Source organism: Bos indicus x Bos taurus, chromosome 8 (assembly GCF_003369695.1).
Source record: "Bos indicus x Bos taurus breed Angus x Brahman F1 hybrid chromosome 8, Bos_hybrid_MaternalHap_v2.0, whole genome shotgun sequence".
Classification (NCBI taxonomy): Eukaryota; Metazoa; Chordata; class Mammalia; order Artiodactyla; family Bovidae; genus Bos; species Bos indicus x Bos taurus.
Window position 1 is genome coordinate 76,353,188 of NC_040083.1, and position 20,732 is coordinate 76,373,919.

Consider the following 20,732-nt stretch of genomic DNA (forward strand, 5'->3'; position numbering starts at 1 on the left):
TCTAAGGCAAGTCGAAATTATTAATTCCTTTAGCTGGGCGGGGGAGGAGGGTCAGTCTATCCCAAGCGTTTGAATCTGAATGTGAGATGTTACATAAAGGTACTAAGACAGGTCGCTCGAATTCCGCGACCCCCTACCCCGGAAAAACAAAACTCTTACATCTTATTTTAAATAAAAAATGGGCACAAGAAATACTCAATAGTAGTAGTAAAGTTACTTCTTAGCTTGACTGTCCTGGACTAGAATTTCCCTTCTCGGTCGAGGCGGTGGGCGCTGGGTCAGAGAGACGCCACCTTACACCGCGCGAGGGAAGCGGCACGCGGCGCAGCCCGGGTCGCCATGGAAACCACGGTGGCTGGGCTGACCCGGGGCAGACCCGGCTGGTGGGTGGGGTTCCGCAGTGGCTGGTGGGGAGACAATAGAGCGGCGGCTGGGGGCTGCGAGAAAGGCCACAAGAAAAACTGCGGATTCGGGGTTCCCAGGACCCACAGCCCGGGGCCCGGGAAGGGTAAGAGAAAGTCGCTTCCCAGCCCACAATCTCCAAATCTGCCACATGATCCGAAACACGTGGTTAGACACCAGAACTCTAGGCGCTCACTCCCTCTGGCTCGCTAAATCAAAGTGTCCGCGGTGAGGACCCAGAATTTGCATTTAACCAGGTGCTTTATAGGGTCGGGGGGTTGGGAGACGGTGGGTTTGCCTGTTCTGTTTTCTCAGCGTGCCGCGGTGATAGTAAAAGGATCCGCACCTCAGTTTCCTCCCTAGCGGTTCTCAAGGAGGGGCATTTCTGCGAGCTGGAAATGGAAACCCGGTGCAGTTTCTTGAACTCATGAGTAACTGATTGGAAGCGTCGCTGCAATTTTCGGGTTTCCCACTTGGGGGCAGCCTCTTCCTTCATTCCTATTCATTTGGCAAAGCGTGGCCCTCGGTGTCTAGTCCAGTTAATTCCGGCTGCAGTCTCCGTAATGTAAGGTCTTTATAGAAAGCGAATCTTGGGTGCAGAGAGACATGTCTCTTTAGGAGGAGTGGGACAGTAGCTGAACCTAGAGCTCTAAATGTAGGACTCTCTGAGCTCCAATTCCTGGTTCACACTTAGGGTACAGAACAATGAATCTGTGTTTGTGAAGAAATAATGTTTTTGTTGAGAGTAACATATGTGCACCAGAAAACAGATTTCTCAGCTCTCTGGGCCTTATCCTTTATTGGACAATGGGATTGGACCTCCATCTTGATTTGGACAGCCCCGGCCCTGGCTGGGCTTCAGAGTTAGGTCTGGACCTTGGGGAACCATGAGCCTCATAAACCCACTTTCAGGAGGCAGCATGGTGGTGAAATGGGAGAGGGAGGCAGCATGGAGGTGAAATGGGAGAGGAACCCAGCAGCTACACTTGTGGGGAATTCCCATACTGTTACTCCCTGACAGTAAAAATGGAACCTACCAAATTTGCGCAGTCTTCCTTAGAAATCTAGATAGACTGAGCTCAATAGAATGGGTTAACCTATGGGTCTCTACTGACTTATGCATTTATATCCCATACTTTCTTATGATAACCTATGTTTATAGGTCTGATTTCTGTGTTATTGCATATATACCATGTGCTCCTCTTATACCATGCTCAGTCCAGTCGTGTCCCACTCTTTGCAACCCCATGAACTATAGTGGGTTTGCTATTTCTTCCTCCAGGGGATCTTCCCCACCCAGGGATTGAACCTGAGACTGCTGTGTCTCCTGCGTTGGCAGTGGATTGTTTACCACTGAGCCAGCTGGGAATGTTGTGTTATTGCATGCATGGCATATAACATCACATCCAAGCTCACATAGGCTGGAAGTGATAGGGCTGAAACTAAGCAGGATCCTGCAGGGCCTTCCCAGGAACAGATGTCCTGTGTCTCTGCATCTTTTTTGTAGAAGAGCTTTAGCCATTTAGACCTTCCCTGAATTCCAAAGAGCAATTTAATCAGAGAAGTGAGAAAATGCAAAAACAAACAATTGAGCAAGACAGAATAATAATAGTTCAGCCATAAAACAAAGGACCTTTAGTTCCTTCTCAAGTGCTATAGTTAATATCCTGCGCCATATCATTAAGTTGTTTTGCAGACACTTAAAACCCCCCCAGGTGGAAGAAGTCAACCCCATGCTGATCACTAGCACAGAAACCCCAGACTGATTGGAACCAGCAGGTTGATGATTATGATTCCTGAAATCACCCTGTTAACTTCCCCATCAACCAGTCAGAGAATTGTGCATGACCTGATGAAAGACCCTGTGATCCTCTCCCTCACACCGTTTTTAAAAAACCTACCCTGAAAGGCATCAGGGGGTTTGGGTCTTTTGAGCATGAGCTGCCTGTTCTTGATTGGCCCCATCTTGGGTGCCTTGCAGTAAACACTATACTTTCCTTCCCCACAGCCCAGTTGTTGCATGTCATTATATGTTGTATGTTGGAGTTGTTGTATGTTGGAGTTGTTGTATGTTGGAGTTGTTGTATGTTGGAGTTGTTGTATGTTGGAGTTGTTGTATGTTGGGTGAATGGACCCAAGTTTGGTTTGGTAACAGAGCCAGATCTTCCTTAGCACAAGACAGAACCCAGGCCCAGCACCAGGGCAGATGGCAGGGATTGGGGAGAACATCTGGTTTCATTTTCATGGTCACCTGAGTAATTAGTGTTTTCAAAGTTGGGAGTAGAGGGTAGTCAGCTTTCAAACCGTGAGCAGAATAAAGTCCCCACTGTTGGCTTTTAAGTGTGAGCAGGAGGTAATCCTTCTTCAGAAGATACATGGCCAGGAAAAATTTGGAAGTTCATTAAAACGGGGTCAAAGCAAGTGACTCATTGACTGACAGAATTTGTATAGAGCCAGAGCAGAGAGCCAAACTTGATTTTGAATTTCCTGGTTTCCTTGAGTGGGAGAAAGTAATGCTATTAGTAAGGCTTGGCAACAGCAGGGTTTCTTATTATTAATTTTTTAAAATTAAAAACTAAAAAAAAATTTTGTTTTGGTGGAGAGATAATAAGAGTCTTGGATAGAAAGAACCTGAAGGACCTGTGGGATACTTAAATGAACCAAAAACAGGTGTGTTGGGGCTGTATTCTGGATTATACGAATTTGTATTATAGGTGCTACTTAACACATTATCGGGGACTTCCCTGGTGGCTCAGACGGTCAAGAATCCATCTGCAATGCACGAGACCTGGGTTTGATCCCTGGGTCGGGAAGATCCCCTGGAGAAGGGAATGGCTACCCACTCTTGCCAGGGAAATCCCATGGACAGAGGAGCCTGGAGAGCTACAGTCCATGGGTCACAAAGAGTCAGACGCAACTAGCAGCTAACACATAGCATGTTACTGACTGGAGGACTTTTGCAGAAACTAATGTCTGTGGCTGGCGATTTGTTATGGAAGTGAATATTGAAACACTCTGGTCAATAATGTTAGGGTAACAAGAGACATATTCATATATCTCCAGTCAGTAAGTTGTTAAAATCATTATCATAGATAGGGTCAGCTGCTGCAGAGAAAACATTTTTGTGACTAGAGAGGATAGACATTTCAGGATACCCAAGGACAAAAAGATTTTGAAGGTGATAGAGATGGTTCTTTGAAATCCGAGTTTCCTTTTTGCTGTGCTCCACACAGACACAAAGTAATAGCTGTTTTATCTGAAAAATAGAGAATGGAGATGGCAGAATACAGAGGGATTTCTCCATGCTAAGACTCAGTTTCCCAAAAGCATTATGATTTTTTGGACACCCAAGAAACTTCTCTCTCATGTTTTAGGCCTCTATCAAAGAAAGGCTGAACCTCTGGAGGGGATGAATCAAAAGTTAAAAACGATAATAGAAAATCTGTGGTTTAAGCCTGCTCTTAAGTGTTAGTACGTTTAATTATGTGTGCTCCTGCCAGGAGCACATGGAAGGCTCATTTAAGCACAACAAAGATGCTGCCTGGAGCTTAGGAGGCTGTGCGGTCAGGTGGTGTGGGGTTCCTGCTGGAGCGCTTCTCTTCCTGTTGACAGGCACACCCAGAGTGTTTTCAGTCTGCAGAGCTGGCCCAGAGTTAGACTCAAAGCACAGATGTCCTGAGAGAGGCAGAGAGAGTTTCCTGGCAGTTCGTGTCTCTGTGTGAAACCAAGGAAGAACTACAAGCAAAATGTGAGCATCAAAGACACGAAGCTGAGCAAGGCTCACATACTCAGCTACTGAAAGAAAAGGGCCTGAGGCCCATTGCTTTCATGCATGGTCACAGTAATTAAATAGCAGGTGTCAGAAAATATCTGACGTCTCTTAGGCTTGAACAAGTGTTTGATAACAAGCAGTAGACAGTCTTCAAAAAAGTTCATTCCCAAAGTTGTTTGTATGTCCGCGAAGATGTTTTCATTCTCAGAACAGGTCCTCCAAACCTGTTTACCCATGTAGACATTCATTTATTTTGTGGTCACCAACAGATATTTAGTAAGCACCTCCTGTATGCCCACAGAGTGTGAAACATAGAGCAGTGAAGAAGCAGACAGAAATTCTAGCTACAATGGCTTAGATTCTAGTGGGAGGAAACAGACCATAAATACAAAGTAAGAAATAAGAGAAGCATGTTATGTTTTAGACAGGGATAAATGCAAAAGAGAAGTAACAGGGTTGGGGAAAAGGAGTACAGGCATGCAGTTAGGGTAGACCTCACTGAAAAGGGGACATTCAAGCAAAGACTTCAAGAGGTGCAGAAGTTAACTGTGCCGGTGTTGGAGGCTTGAATCCAGGGCTGTGGGGAAACTGAAAGCAAAGGCCCTGAGGTGGAAGCATGATGGTGTGTTTGAAGAACAGAAGGAGGCAGTGTGACTGGTGGGGGCTGCCAGGTGGGAGAGTGATGGGAGATGAGGTCAGAAAAGCAGTGGTCAGAGCAGTGGCTCTGGGGAGTCTTGTGTTCTTTTGACATGTTGGAGCATTTTGAGAAGAATGGTGTGGTCTGACTTTTTAAAATATTGAGATGCAATTCATTTACTGTTCAGTTCAGTCACTCAATTGTGTCTGACTCTGCAACCCCATGAATTGCAGCACGCCAGGCCTCCCTATCCATTGCCAACTCCCGGAGTCCACCCAAACCCATGTCCATCGAGTCAGTGATGCCATCCAACCATCTTATCCTCTGTCATCCCCTTCTCCTCCTGCCCTCAATCTTTCCCAGCATCAGGGTCTTTTCAAATGAGTCAGCTCTTCGCATCAGGTGGCCAAAGTATTGGAGTTTCAGCTTCAACATCGGTCCTACCAATGAACACCCAGGACTGATCTTCTTTAGGATGGACTGGTTGGCTCTCCTTGCAGTCCAAGGGACTCTCAAGAGTTTTCTCCAACACCACAGTTCAAAAGCATCAATTCTTTGGTGCTCAGCTTTCTTAAATTCACCCATTTGCAGTATGTAGTTCAGTGCTTTTTAATCTATTCAGAGTTGTGCAGCTATCAGCATCATATAATTCTAGAACATTCTCATTATCCCCAAACTCTGTACCCATTAGCAGTCACTCCCCACCATTCTCCCATCCCCCAAGTCCCCGGAAATGACTAACCTACTTTCTGTCTCTTTGAAAGTTTGGGGGCATTTCATGAAATGGAATCATATAACATGATAGCCTTTTCTGTGTGGTTTTTCTTTCATGTTGTAGCACACATCAGTGTAACAGAGCTGGTTCTTAGACTCTTAAAATCAATGGAAATTGATAAGAGGCCAGAGAAGAAACTTAGGCAAGGCTTTACTGGGACTCATGCTGCATCAGGAGGGAACAAAACAAGTAACAGGTTCTTTTGTTCACTCCTTGAGTGAAGGTGAGTTGTTGCCTTACATGCGGTGAGGGTAGGGGCAGGTCCAGGGGTCAGGCAGGATGGGGTGACTTAGGCCCCTTCTCTGGTGGTATTGTGTGTAGGGGACATAGAAGTTGGGTTTTTGGTCTTTTTATATCTTGTTCATAATTTTCCCCAACTCTGCATGCATGCAGTTATTTGTAGTCCTTATTTGGATCTTTGATCCATTTTGACTTAATTTTTAAAATTTGGTGTGAGAAATAGTTTCAACATCATTTTCTGTGTGGCTATGCAGTTATCCTTTCGTTGAAAAGGCTTTTCTTTCTGCATTGAATTGTCTTGGTACCCTTATCAAAAATCAGTTGTCCTAAATGTATGGGTTTCTCTCTGGAGTTTCAGTTATATTTTTGGATCAACCTATCTATCTTTGTATTCTGTTTCTTCAGGAAATGTTTGTTGTCCAGGTACAAGCACTTGTAGCAAAGGGTCCCAGGTCCCACATGTCTCATCAGTACCTCATTTTTTCCCATAGCTGAATAATACTGCATTCTATGGATATACCACATTTTATTTATCCATTAATTCATTGATGAACATTTGGGGGGAGTTTTCACTTTTTGTGCTATTATGGCTAATGTCACAGACATTCGTGTTTAATTTTTTTATATAAACATATGCTTTCAATTTTCTTGGTTATATACCTAGGAGTGGAATTGCTGGGTTGTATGGTAATTCAGTATTTAACTTTTTAGGGAACTCCCAAACTGTTTTTCACAGCAGCTATACTTCAGCAATCATGAGAGCTTCAATTTCTCCATATCCTTACCATCTTTTAAATTTTTTTAGCCATCCTAGCAGGTATGAAATGGTATTTCATTGAGCTTTTTGATTTGCATTTTCCTAAAGACTAATGATGTGAAGCATCTTTTCATGTGCTTAGTAGACATTTGTATGTCTTCTGTGGAGAAATATCTATTCATATCTGTTACTCATTTAAATTTTTTTGTTTTTACAGAGTTGTAAATGTCTTTATATATTTTAGATACTAGACTTTTTACAGATGCATGATTTAAAAATATTTTCTCTCATTCTCTGGGTTGTTTTTTCACTTTCTTTATATAGTCCTTTGAAGCACAAAAGTGTTTAATTTTGATGAGTTCCAATTTATCCATTTTTAAATTCTATTGATAGTGCTTTGTGTCATGTTTTAAAACCATTGCCTAATTTAAGATCACCAAATATTATGCATATGTTTTCTTTTAAGAGTTTTATAGTTTTGGTTCTTACATTTAGGTCTTTGATCCATTTTGAATTAAATTTTTAATTTGGTGTGAGGAATAGGTACAATGTGTGGATGTCCTGTTGCCCTTTTGTTGAAAAAGCCATTTCTGCTTTGAATTATCTTGTACCCTTTTCAAACATAAGTTGTCCATAAACATACGGGTTTATTTCTGGAATATCAATTTTATATCATGGATTAACCTGTCTATCCTTATGCCAGTACTATAGTGCCTTGATTACTGTAGCTCTGTATTAATTTTTGAAGTCTAGAGGTGTGAGTCCTTTAAATTTGTTCTTCTTTTTTGAGATTGTTTTGGCTATTCTGGGTGCCTTGCATTTTCATATGAAATTTTAGGACCTACTTTCCAATTTCTGCAAAACAAGCAGCTAGGATTTTGATGAAGACTGCCTTGAATCTGGATATCAATTTGGGGAGTAATGCTATCTTAATAATACTGAATCTTCTCATCGGTGAACATGGAATGTATTTCCATTTATTTAGGTCTTCTTTAATTCAATGATAATTTGTTGTTACAGTGTTCAGATCTTGCACTTATTTTTTTTTATTATTTTAATTGGAGGCTAATTACTTTACAATATTGTAGTGGTTTTTGCCATACATTGACATGAATCAGCCATGGGTGTACATGTGTTCCCCATCCTGAACCCCCCTCCCACCTCCCTCCCTATCCCATCCCTCAGGGTCATCCCAGTGCATCAGCCCTGAACACCTTGTCTCATGCATTGAACCTGGCCTGGCAATCTATTTCACATATGATAATATACATGTTTCAATGCTTTTCTCTCAAATCATCCCACCTTCGCCTTCTCTCACAGAGTCCAAAAGTCTGTTCTTTACATCTGTGTCTCTTTTGCTGTCTCACATATAGGGTCATTGTTACCATCTTTCTAAATTCCATATATATGTGCTAATATTGGTGTTTTGTATTATTGGTAGTTTTGGTAATATTGGTGTTAATACTTGGTGTTAGTATTGGTGTTTTTCTTTCTGGCTTACTTCACTCTGTATAATAGGCTCCAGTTTCATCCACCTCATTAGAACTGATTAAAATGTGTTATTTTTAATGGCTGAGTAATATTCAAAGGTGTATATGTACCACAGCTTTCTTATCCATTTGTCTGCCAATGGACATCTAGGTTGCTTCCATGTCCTGGCTATTGTTAACAATGCTGTGATGAACATTGGGGTACACGTGTCTCTTTCCCTTCTGGTTTCCTCAGTGTGTATGCCCAGCAGTGGGATTGCTGGATCATAAGGCAGTTCTATTTCCAGTTTTTTAAGGAATCTCCACACTGTTCTCCATAGTGGCTGTACTAGTTTGCATTCCCACCAACAGTGTAAGAGGGTTCCCTTTTCTCCACACCCTCTCCAGCATTTATTTGTAGACTTTTGGATCGCAGCCATTCTGACTGGTGTGAAATGGTACCTCATAGTGGTTTTGATTTGCATTTCTCTGATAATGAGTGATGTTGAGCATCTTTTCATGTTTGTTAGTCATCTGTATGTCTTCTTTGGAGAAATGCCTGTTTAGTTCTTTGGCCTATTTTTTGATTGGGTTGTTTATTTTTCTGGAATTGAGCTGCCTGAGCTGCTTGTATATTTTGAGATTAATTCTTTGTCAGTTGCCTCATTTGCTATAATTTTCTCCCATTCTGAATGCTGTCTTTTCACCTTGCTTATAGCTTCCTTTGTTGTGCAAAAGTTTTTAAGTTTAATTAGGTCCCATTTGTTTATTTTTGCTTTTATTTCCTTAACTCTGGGAGGTGGGTCATAGAGGATCCTGCTGTGATTTATGTCAGAGAGTGTTTTGCCTATGTTTCCCTCTAGGAGTTTTATAGTTTCTGGTCTTACTTTTAGATCTTTAATCCATTTCGAGTTTATTTTTGTGAATGGTGTTAGAAAGTGGTCTAGTTTCATTCTTTTACAAGTGGTTGACCAGCTTTCCCAGCACCACTTGTTAAAGAGATTGCCTTTTCTCCATTGTATATTCTTGCCTCCTTTGTCAAAGATAAGGTGTCCATAGGTGCATGGATTTATCTCTGGGCTTTCTATTTTGTTCCATTGATCTATATTTCTGTCTTTGTGCCAGTACCATACTGTCTTGATGACTGTGGCTTTGTAGTAGAGCCTGAAGTCAGGCAGGTTGATTCCTCCAGTTCCATTCTTCTTTCTCAAGATCGCTTTGGCTATTTGAGGTTTTTTGTATTCCATACAAATTATGAAATTATTTGTGTTAGTTCTGTGAAAAATACCCTTGGTAGCTTGATAGGGATTTTGAATCTATAGATTGCTTTGGGTAGTATACTCATTTTCACTATATTGATTCTTCCAATCCATGAACATGGTATATTTCTCCATCTATTAGTGTCCTCTTTGATTTCTTTCATCAGTGTTTTATAGTTTTTCATATATAGGTCTTTTGTTTCTTTAGGTAGATTTATTCTTAAGTATTTTATTCTTTTCATTGCAGTGGTGAATGGAATTGTTTCCTTAATTTCTCTTTCTGTTTTCTCATTGTTAGTGTATAGGAATGCAAGGGATTTCTGTGTGTTAATTTTATATCCTGCAACTTTACTATATTCATTGATTAGCTCTAGTAATTTTCTGGTGGAGTCTAGGATTTTCTATGTAGACGATCATGTCATCTGCAAACAGTGAGAGTTTTACTTCTTTTCCAATCCGGATTCCTTTTATTTCTTTTTCTGCTTGTTTGCTGTGACTAAAACTTCCAAAAATGTGTTGAATAGTAGTGGTAAGAGTGGGCACCCTTGTCTTGTTCCTCACTTTAGGGGAAGCGCTTTCCATTTTTCATCATTGAGGATAATGTTTGCTGTTGGTTTATCATATATGGCTTTTATTATGTTGAGGTATGTTCCTTCTATGCCTGCTTTCTGGAGGTTTTTTTTTTTTTTATCATAAATGGGTGTTGAATTTTGTCAAAGGCTTTCTCTGCATCTATTGAGATAATCATATGGTTTTTATGTTTCAGTTTGTTCATGTGGTATATCACATTGATTTTGCAAATATCGAAGAATCCTTGCATCCCTGGGATTAAAGCCCACTTGGTCATGATGTATGAACTTTTTAATATGTTGTTGGATTCTGTTTGCTAGAATTTTGTTAAGGATTTTTGCATCTATGTTCATCAGTGATATTGGCCTGTAGTTTTCACTTTTTGTGGCATCTTTGTCAGGTTTTGGTATTAGGGTGATGGTGGCCTCATAGAATGAGTTTGGGAGTTTACCTTCCTTTGCAATTTTCTGGAAGACTTTGAGTAGGATAAATGTTAGCTCTTCTCTAAATTTTTGATAGAATTCAGCTGTGAAGCCATCTGGTCCTGGGCTTTTGTGTTTTGGAAGATTTCTGATTACAGTTTCGATTTCCATATTTGTGATGGGTCTGTTAAGATTTTCTATTTCTTCCTGGTTCATTTTCGGAAAGTTATGGTTTTCTAAGAATTTGTCCATTTCTTCCAAGTTGTCCATTTTATTGGCATATAGGTGCTGTAGTAGTCTCTTATGATCATTTGTATTTCTGTGTTGTCTGTTGTGATTTCTCCATTTTCATTTCTAATTTTGTTGACTTGATTCTTTTCCCTTTTTTTCTTGATGAGTGGCTAATGGTTTGTCAATTTTATTTATCTTCTCAAAGAACCAGCTTTTAGCTTTGTTGATTTTTGCTACAGTCTCCTTTGTTTCTTTTTCATTTATTTCCACCCTAATTTTTATGATTTGTTTCCTTCTACTAACCCTAGGGTTCTTCATTTCCTCTTTTTCTAGTTGCTCTAGGTGTAGAGTTAGGTTATTTATTTGATTTTTCTCTTATTTCTTGAGGAAAGCTTGTATTGCTATGAATCTTCTCCTTAGCACTGCTTTTACTGAATCCTATAGGTTTTGGGTTGTCGTGTTTTCATTGTCATTCGTTTCCATGCATATTTTGATTTCTCTTTTTATTTCTTCTGTGATTTGTTGGTTATTCAGAAGTGTGTTGTTTAGCCTCCATACATTTGTATTTTTAATAGTTTTTTTTTCCCCTGTAGTTGACATCTCATCTTACCACATTGTGATCAGAAAGGTGCTTGAAATGATTTCAGGTTTTTTTGAATTTACCAAGGCTAGATTTATGGCTCAGAATATGATATATCCTGGAGAATGTTCCTTGTGTACTCGAGAAAAAGGTGAAATTCATTGTTTTTGGGTGAAATGTCCTATAGATATCTATTAGGTCTAACTGGTCCATTGTATCATTTAAAGTTTGTGTTTCCTTGTTAATTTTCTGTTTAGTTGGTCTATCTATAGGTGTGAGTGGGGTATTAAAGTCTCCCACTATTATTGTGCTACTGTTAATTTCCACTTTCAACTTGTTAGCATTTGCCTTACATATTGCAGTGCTCCTATGTTGGGTGCATATATATTTATAATTGTTACATCTTCTTTGATTGATCCTTTGATCATTATGTAGTGTCCTTCTTCATCTCTTTTCACAATCTGTCTCAAAGTCTATTTTATCTGATATGAGTATGGTTACTCCTGCTTTCTTTTGGTCTCCATTTGCATGAAATGTCTTTTTCCAGCCCTTCACTTTCAGTCTGTATGTGTCCTTTGTTTTGAGGTGGGTCTCTTGTAGACAGCATATGTAGGTGCCTTGTTTTTGTATCCATTCACCAGTCTTTGTCTTTTGGTTGGGGGATTCATCCCATTTACATTTAAGGTAATTATTGATAAGTATGATCCCATTGCCATTTACTTTGTTTTTTAGAGTTTATAAACCTTTTCTGTGTTTCCTGTCTAGAGACGATCCTTTAGCATTTGTTGAAGAGCTGGTTTGGTGGTGCTGAATTCTCTCAGCTTTTGCTTGTCTGTAAGGCTGTTGATTTCCCTTTCATATCTGAATGAGATCCTTGCTGGGTACAGTAATCTGGGTTGTAGGTTTTTCTCTTTCATCACTTAAGTATGTCCTGGCATTCCCTTCTTGCCTGAAGAGGTTCTGTTGAAAGATCAGCTCTTATCCTATGGGAATACCTTGTGTGTTATTTGTCGTTTTTCTCTTGCTGCTTTTAATATTTGTTCTTTGTGTTTGATCTTTGTTAATTTGATTAATATGTGTCTTGGGGTGATTTGCCTTGTATTTATCCTGTTTGGGACTCTCTGGGTTTCTTGGACTTGGGTGGCTATTTCCTTCCCCATTTTAGGGAAGTTTTCAACTATTATCTCAAGTATTTTCTCATGGCCTTTCTTTTTGTCTTTTTCTTCTGGGACTCCTATGATTCGGATGTTGGGGCATTTAACATTGTCCCAGAGGTCTCTGAGGTTGTCCTCATTTCTTTTAATTCTTTTTTCTTTGTTCCTCTCTGCTTCATTTATTTCCACCATTCTACCTTCCACCTCACTTATCCTGTCTTCTGCCTCAGTTATTCTGAGGTTATACTGCTGGTTCCCTCCAGAGTGCTTTTGGTCTCAGTTGTTGCATTGTTCTTTATCGACTGACTCTTTTTTATTTCTTCTAGGTTCTTGTTAAACATTTCTTGCATCTTCTCAATCTTGTCTCCAGACTATTTATCTGAAACTCCATTTTGTTTTTAAGATTTTGGGTCATTTTTCTGAATTCTTTTTCAGGTAGACTCCCTATCTCCTCTTCTTTGGTTTGGTTTGGTGGGCATTTATCATATTCCTTTACCTGCTGAATATTTCTCTGCCTTTTCATTGTTTAGATTGCTGTGTTTTGGGTGGCCTTTCTGTATGCTGGAAGTTTGTGGTTCCTCTTTATTGTGGAGGTTCCTCCCTGTGGGTGGGATTAGATGAGTGACTTGTCATGTTTTCCTGGTTAGGGAAGCTTGCATTGGTGTTCTGGTGGGTGGAGCTGGATCTCTTCTCTCTGGAGTGCAATGAAGTGTCCAGTAGTGAGTTTTGAGGTGTCTGTGGGTTTGGTGTGACTTTTGGCTGCCTGTATTTTAATGCTTAGGGTTATGTTTCTGTGTTTTTGGAGAATTAGCTTGGTATTTCTTGCTCTGAAACTTCTTGGCTCTTGGGTAGAGCTTGGTTTCAGGGTAGGTATGGAGGCTTTTGGATGAGCTCTTGTCGATCAATGTTCTCTAGAGTCAGGAGTTTTCTGGTGTTCTCGTTTTGTATTTAAGCCTCCTGCCTCTGGCTTTCAGTTTTATTCTTACAGTAGACTCCATCCATACAGCACCAATGATAAAACATCTAGGTCAATGGTGAAAAGATTCTCCACAGTGAGGGACACCCAGAGAGGTTAACAGAGTTACATGGAGAAGAGAAGAGGGAGGAGGGAGATAGAGGTGACCAGGAGGAGAACAGGGGAAATCAAAAGAAGAGAGGAAAAATCTAGCTAGTAATCAATTCCCTATGTACTCTCCACAGTTTGGAACACTCAGAGAGGTTCACAGAGTTACACAGAGAAGAGAAGAGGGAGGAAGGAGATAGAAGTGACCAGGAGAAAAGGGGGAGTCAAAAGAAGAGAGACAGATCTAGCCAGTAATCAGTTCCCTAAGTGTTCTCCACAGCCCGGAACACCCAAAGAGACTCACAGAGTTAAGTAGAGAAGAGAAGGGAGGGGGGCGGATAAAGGTGACCTGGGGGAGAAAAAGGAGAGTCAAAAGGGGAGAGAGCAATCAAGCCAGTAATCACACTTTGAAGATTGGATTCTTAAAGGTACAAAGTTAATAAATACCAAAAAGCAAAGATTAAAAGTCTAGATAGAGATTAGACTCTTAAAAATATGGTATTATAAAAACAAAACAAAATCTCAAAAATTATAAAAAATATATAAATGAAATTTGCTTTAAAAATAGGATCTTATTTTTTTGCAAAGTAATAGGTTATAAAAGTGAAAATTAAAGGGGTAATAAAAAACTTAAAAAAAATTTTTTTAATTAAAAAATGATAGTAGTAAAATATATCTAGGAATTTCTCTGGAGCTGTTGAGGGTAGTGTGGGGTCAGTTCAGTTTTACATAGTTCCTTGTTCCGGCTTCTTCTCAAGGTCTATAGGCCCCTTCCAATGTAGTTAATACTAACTACAGGGTTTTAATCTGTTGCACCTGTCACTTCCAGAGCGGTTTCCTCTTTGTTTATTTTGGCTTCCTCTGTTTGCAGGTATCTTCAGTGTCTAATTTCCATTCTGACCCAAGGGGGCGAAGGTGGTCACTTGTTTAGGCTCACTTGTTCAGTTGTGCTGTGGGGAGGGAGGAACACTGCAAACAAACATCACCGGTGTGTGTGGGGAGTGCTCGCAGTGCCTGGGCCACACTGGGTTTGCCCGCCTCATGGCGTGTGTGCTTTCCCAGTCTACTCAGGCTCCAGGTTGCTCTGCAGGGGAACTATCATGCATTTCCCAGGTCTAAGCCGTTCAGGTTCTCGGGTACTCCACAAAGGCACAGACTCAGTTGGTTGTACGTTCTGTGCCCTTCCCAGGTCTGAGCAGCTCAGGCGACCAGGTGCACTCTCCCAGGTGGGCACTGAGTCTTACCACCTCCCTGTTCCCAGCCCCCAGGTCTTACCATCTCCCCGTTCCCAGCCCCTCGGTTTTCTGGGTGCACAGGGAGAGCACCGTCTCAGGTGTGCCGTGTGTCTCCTCTGGGGAGCTGATCTCTGACTGTGACCCTCCTGGCGGATGTCAACCATTCAGGATCCCAGAAGACTTGGTTAGCAACTGGGAGCCTGCTCACAGTTTGGTGGAGGATGCTGTCTCTGGGTCCCTGATTGCCCCTTGCCTTCCTGTTCTGGCTGTCGCCTGCCTGCCTCTCTGCCTCCGGCGGGGGGATAGGCCAGTCTGCAGCTGGCTAGCTCTCCTCTGGTATTCGCTCAATCCTTTGTTCTGTGAGCGGACCAAGCTCTGCCTTAGAGCTTTTCAAGGGAAAGTTCTCTCTCTCTATCTTTTTTCCCTCTCTCTCTCTGGCTATCCCACAGTTTGGGTTGCTGTCTCACGTTAGCTCCCTCAGATTGTCCTCAGGGTATTCAGGCCCCATCCTTACCCTAAGCATGCAACCTGCACCTCCCTGTTCAGCCCCTGCTCGCTGCTGGCAGACGTGAGCGTCTGGGCTACTTCTCTGCTGGGAGTTGTGGTTAGGCATATAATCTGTGGGTTGTTTGTTTGTTTGTTTGTTTGTTTTTCCTCCCGGTTATGTTGCCCTCTAAGATTCCAAAACTCCCCACAAAGCTGCCAGTGAGAGGGTTTCCTGGTGTGTGGAAACTTCTCCTCCTTCATGACTCTCCCTGGGATGGGTGGGTCTCCATCCCTAACTCTTTTGTCTCTCTTTATCTTTTATATTTTGTCCTACCTCCTTTTGAAGAGAATGGGTTGCCTTTCTGGGTGCCTGGTGTCCTCCACCAAGGTTAGAAGTTGTTTTATGGAATTTGCTCAGCGTTCAAATGATCTTTTGATGAATTTGTGGGGGAGAAAGTGGTTTCCCCGTCTTATTCCTCCGCCATCTTCTTATTTTGTTAAATCACTGAGTATTTTATTGTTTGTGATGCTATTGTAAATAGAATTTTCTCAATTTCATTTTTTAATTGATTTTTAAGAAATTATTTGTTTTTGGTTCTGCTGTGTCTTGGTTGCTGGATGGGCTTTTCTCTAGTTGCAGCGAGTGGGGCTACTCTTCATTGAAGTGCGCAGACTTCTTATTGCAGGGGCTTCTCTTGTGGAGCATGGGCTCTAGGGCACGGGCTTCAGTAGTTGTAGCTCGTGGACTCAGTAGTTGGGGTTCCTGGGCTCTAGAGCACAGGCTCAATAGTTGTGGCAAATGGGCTTAGTTGCTCTGCAGCATGTGGGATCTTTCCAGATCATGGATTGAACCTGTGTCTCCTGCGTTGGCAGGCAGATTCTTTACCACTGAGCCACCAGGGAAGCCCTTATTTTCCTTTTTGATCGCTCATTGCTAGATTATAGAAATAAATAGTTGATTTTGTATCCTACAAACTGGTTGGACTCATTTGTTAGCTCTAATAGTTTGTGTGTTCTGTAGATTTCACAGATGAGAATAGAGATGGTTTTAATTCTTCCTTTCCAATTTATATATGCTTATTATTTTATTTCCCTGCTTAATTGCTCAGGGTAGATGCTCCAATGCAATGTTGAATAGAAATGGTAAGATAAGATATTTTCCTGATCTTTGGGGCAAAGTTTTCATTTGTTGCTCATTAGGCATGATGATAACTGTAGGTTTTTCTTGTTAATATGCTCTTGACAAGGCTGAAGAAGTTTATTTTCCTAGTTTGCTGAGTGTTTCTGTCAAGAAAAGATGTTGGATTTTGTCAAAAGAGAGGTATACTTCAGAGAGATTGCAGGTTCGGCTCCAGACCACTGCAATAAAGTGAATATTACAATACTGAGTCATGAATTATTTTGGTTTCACAGAGCATAGAGAAGTTAAGTTTACACTATACTGTAGTTAAGTGTGATAGCATTATGTCTAAAAAATGTACATACCTTAATTTAAAAATGCTTTATTGCTAAAAATGCTAACCATTATCTGAGCTCTCAGCTAGTTGTAATCTTTTTGCTGGTGGAGGGTCTTGCCTCAATGTCAATGGCTTCTGACTGAGCAGGGTGGTGATTGCTGAAGCCTGGGGGTGGCTGTGGCAGTTTCTTAAACAACAACAATGAAGTTTGCCACATCAATTGACTCTTCTTTTCACAATGTCTCCGTAGCATGTAATGCTATTTGATAGCATTTTACCCACTTCTTTCAAAATTGGAGTGAATCTTCTCAAACTCTTCTGCTACTTTATCAACTAAGTTTATGTAATATTCTAAATGCTATGTTGTCATTTCAACAGTCCTCATAGCATCTTCACCAGAAGTAGATTTCATCTCAAGAAGCCACTTGCTTTGCTTGTCCATAAGAAGCACCAACTTCATGATAAAATTTTATCATGACATTGTAGCAATTTAGGCACATCTTCAGTCTCCTCTTCTAATTCTAATCTCTTGATATTTCTACCACATCTGTAGTTACTTTCTCCATGAAATCTTGAACCCCTCAAAGTCATCCACGAGGGTTGAAGTCAATTTTTCCCAAATTTTTGTCGATACTTTGACCTCTTCTTATGAATCATGAACATTCTTGATGGCATCTATAATAGTGAATCATTTTCAGAGGGTTTTCAGTTTACTTTGGCCAGATCCATCAGAGGAATCTCTACCGATGGCAGCTATAGCTTTATGAAGTGTATTTCTTAAGACTTGAAAATTCTTGAACCATGGGCTGCAGCATGGATGTGTGTGTGCTGTTCAGTTCAGTCGCTCATTTGTGTCCGACTCTTTGTGACCCCATGAATGCACAGCACACCTGGCCTCCCTGTCCATCACCATCTCCTGGAGTTCACTCAAACTCACGTCCATCTAGTCGGTGATGCCCTCCAGCCATCTCATCCTCTGTCGTCCCCTTCTCCTCCTGCCCCCAATCCCTCCCAGCATCAGAGTCTTTTCCAATGAGTCAACTCTTTGCATGAGGTGGCCAAAGTACTGGAGTTTCAGCTTCAGCATCATTTCTTCCAAAGAAATCCCAGGGCTGATCTCCTTCAGAATGGACTGGTTGGATCTCCTTGCAGTCCAAGGGACTCTCAAGAGTCTTCTCCAACACCACAGTGCAAAAGCATCAATTCTTTGGCGCTCAGCTTTCTTCACAGTCCAACTCTCACATCCATACATGACCACAGGAAAAACCATAGCCTTGACTAGATGGACCTTTGTTGGCAAAGTAATGTCTCTGCTTTTCAACATGCTATCTAGGTTGGTCATAACTTTCCTTCCAAGGAGTAAGCGTCTTTTAATTTCATGGCTGCAATCACCATCTGCAGTGATTTTGGAGCCCCCAAAAATAAAGTCTGACACTGTTTCCACTCTTTCTCTTCACTTTCTGCCATAAGGGTGGTGTTATCTGCATATCTGAGGTTATTGATATTATCCTGGCAATCTTGATTCCAGCTTGTGCTTCTTCCAGCCCAGTGTTTCTCATGAGGTACTCTGCATATAAGTTAAATAAACAGGGTGACGATATACAGCCTTGACGTATTCCTTTTCCTATTTGAAACCAGTCTGTTCCATGTCCAGTTCTAACTGGTGCTTCCTGACCTGCATATAGGTTTCTCAAGAGGCAGGTCAGGTGGTCTGGTATTCCCATCTCTTTCAGAATTTTCCACAGTTTATTGTGATCCACACAGTCAAAGGCTTTGGCATAGTCAATAAAGCAGAAATAGAAGTTTTTCTGGAACTCTCTTGCTTTTTCGATGATCCAGCGAATGCTGGCAATTTGATCTCTGGTTTCTCTGCCTTTTCTAAAACCAGCTTGAACATCAGGAAGTTCACGGTTCACATATTGCTGAAGCCTGGCTTGGAGAATTTTAACCATTACTTTACTAGTGTGTGAGATGAGTGCAGGCATGAAAACATTAATCTCATTGTACATCTCTGTCAGAATTCTTGGGTGACCAGATGCATTGTCAGTGAGCAGTAAAATTTTGAAGGCAATCTTTTTCGTGATATCCATAGTGGGCTGAAAATATTCAGCAAACCATGTTGTAAGCAAATGTGCTGTCATAGAGGCTTTATTGTTTAATTGATATGGTACAAGCAGAGGAGATTGAACATAATTTTTAAAGGTGCTAAGAGTTTTGGAATGGTAAATAAGCACTGACTTCAACTTAAAGTTACTAGTTGCATTAGCCCCTAATAAGAGAGTCAGCCTGTCCTTTGAAGCTTCATAACCAGACGTTGACTTCTCTCTAGCTATGAAAATCCTTGATGGAATCTTGCAATAGAAGGCTGTTTTGTCTACACTGAAAATTTATTTTTTAGGCACTTTCATATATTATCTTAGCTAGATCTTCTGGACAACTTACTGCAGCTTCTACTCTAGCACTTGCTACTGGACCTTGCACTATCTGTTATAGAGATGGCTTCTCCCGCTAAATCTCATGAACAAACCTCTGCTAGCTTCAGACATTTCTTCTGCAGCTTCCTTACCTCTCTCAGCCTTCATAGAATTGAAGAGAGTTAGGGCCTTGTTCTGGATTAGGCTTTGGCTCAAGAGAATGTTGTGGCTGGTTGGATCTTCTATGCAGACCACTGAAACTTTCACCACATCAGCAGTAAGGCTGTTAAACTTTCATACCATTTGTGTGTTCACTCTAAAAGCCCTTTAATTTCCTTTGAGAACTTTTCCTTTGCATTCATAACTTGGCTAACTGTTTGGGGCAAGAGGCCTAGCTTGTGGCCTCTCTCAGCTCTAGACATACCTTTCTCACTGAACTGAATCATTTCTAGTTTTTTATTTAAAGTGAGAGAGATGTAGAGGCCAATTATAAGGTTGTTAATTTGTTTAATTTTGATATTGTTGTGTCTCAAGAAATAGGGAAGCCCAAAGAGAGGGAGAGAGATGGGAAACATCTGGTCAGTGGGGCAGTCAGAACACACATCTCGTATGGGTGTGGTTTGTGGTACCCCAAAACAATTACAATAGTAACATCACTGATAATGGATCACCATAACTAATACTATAATGTTGAAAAAGTTTGAAATATTGCAAGAATTGCCAGAATGTGGCACAGATATGAAGTGAGCAAATGCTGTTGGAAAAGTGGTGCTGATAGACTTGCTCAACATGGAGTTGTCACAAACCCTCAGCTTGTTAAACAAACAAACAAAAACACAACAGTATCTTGAAGTGTGGTAAAGTGAAGCATGGTAGAATGAGGTATGCTTGTACTTTCTCCATATCTATTGAAATGATCATAATTTTTGTTCTTTATTAATATGGTGTATTATATTGATTTCTTTTCTTATATTGAATTAACATTGCATTCCTAGAATAAATCCCACTTGGTCATAGTGTATTACCCTTTTTATATGTTGCTGGAGTCTCTTTGCCTATATTTTGTTGAGGAGCTTTACATCTATTCATAAGTGGTATTTGTCTGTAGTTTCCTCATGATTTCTTTGTTTTGGTACCAGGCTAATGATTTGGGAGTGTTCTTTACTCATATTTTTTTTTTTACAAAAACTTCTTAAATATTAGTATGAACTCTTCTTAAGATATTTGGTAGAATGAACCAGTGAAGCCCGGTCTTTCTTTGTGGGAGGTCTTTGATTATCAATTCAATCTCTTTATTTGCTATAGACCTATTCATTTATTCTGTTCCTTTTTGATCAGTTTTGGTAGTTTCTTTCTTTCTAGAAATTTACCCATTGTGACCACATTATCTAATCTGTTGGCATACAATTATTCATAGTATTCCCCTTCAATCGTTTCTATGTTTTTAAGGTCAGAAATAGTATCTTTAATTCCTGATTTTAGTAATTTGAGTATCTCTTTTCTTGTCACTTTAGCTAAGAAAATTGTCAGTCTTACCTTTTCAAATAACTAACTTTTGTTTTTATTAATTTTCTCTATCATTTATCTATTCTCAATTCCTGCTCTAATATTTATTATCTCTTCAGTTCTGCTGCTTGTATTTACTTTTGCTCTATTTTCTTCTCGTTATGAAGGTGGAAAGTACGTTATTTATTTAAAAGCTCTTCTTTTTTTAACATAGGCATTTACAACTGTAAATTTCTCTCTGATCACTGCTTTTATTGTACTCCATAAGTTTTGATATGTTGTGTTTTTGTTTTCATTCATCCC

At 40.5% G+C, this 20,732-nt stretch overlaps 1 long non-coding RNA gene across 4 annotated transcripts in view; it reads left to right on the forward strand.

Moving 5' to 3' along the window:
* The first annotated feature begins 400 nt into the window (after positions 1-400).
* The window catches only part of LOC113897390, a 102,465-nt gene continuing 82,133 nt past the window's right edge, over positions 401-20,732 (forward strand). For 3 of the 4 annotated variants that reach the window (XR_003512336.1, XR_003512337.1, XR_003512339.1), the window contains exon 1: positions 558-659. This is a non-coding gene — a long non-coding RNA (uncharacterized LOC113897390). Of the gene's footprint in view, positions 509-557; positions 660-20,732 lie in introns of those variants that run through there. The other variant, XR_003512338.1, reaches the window with a different exon arrangement.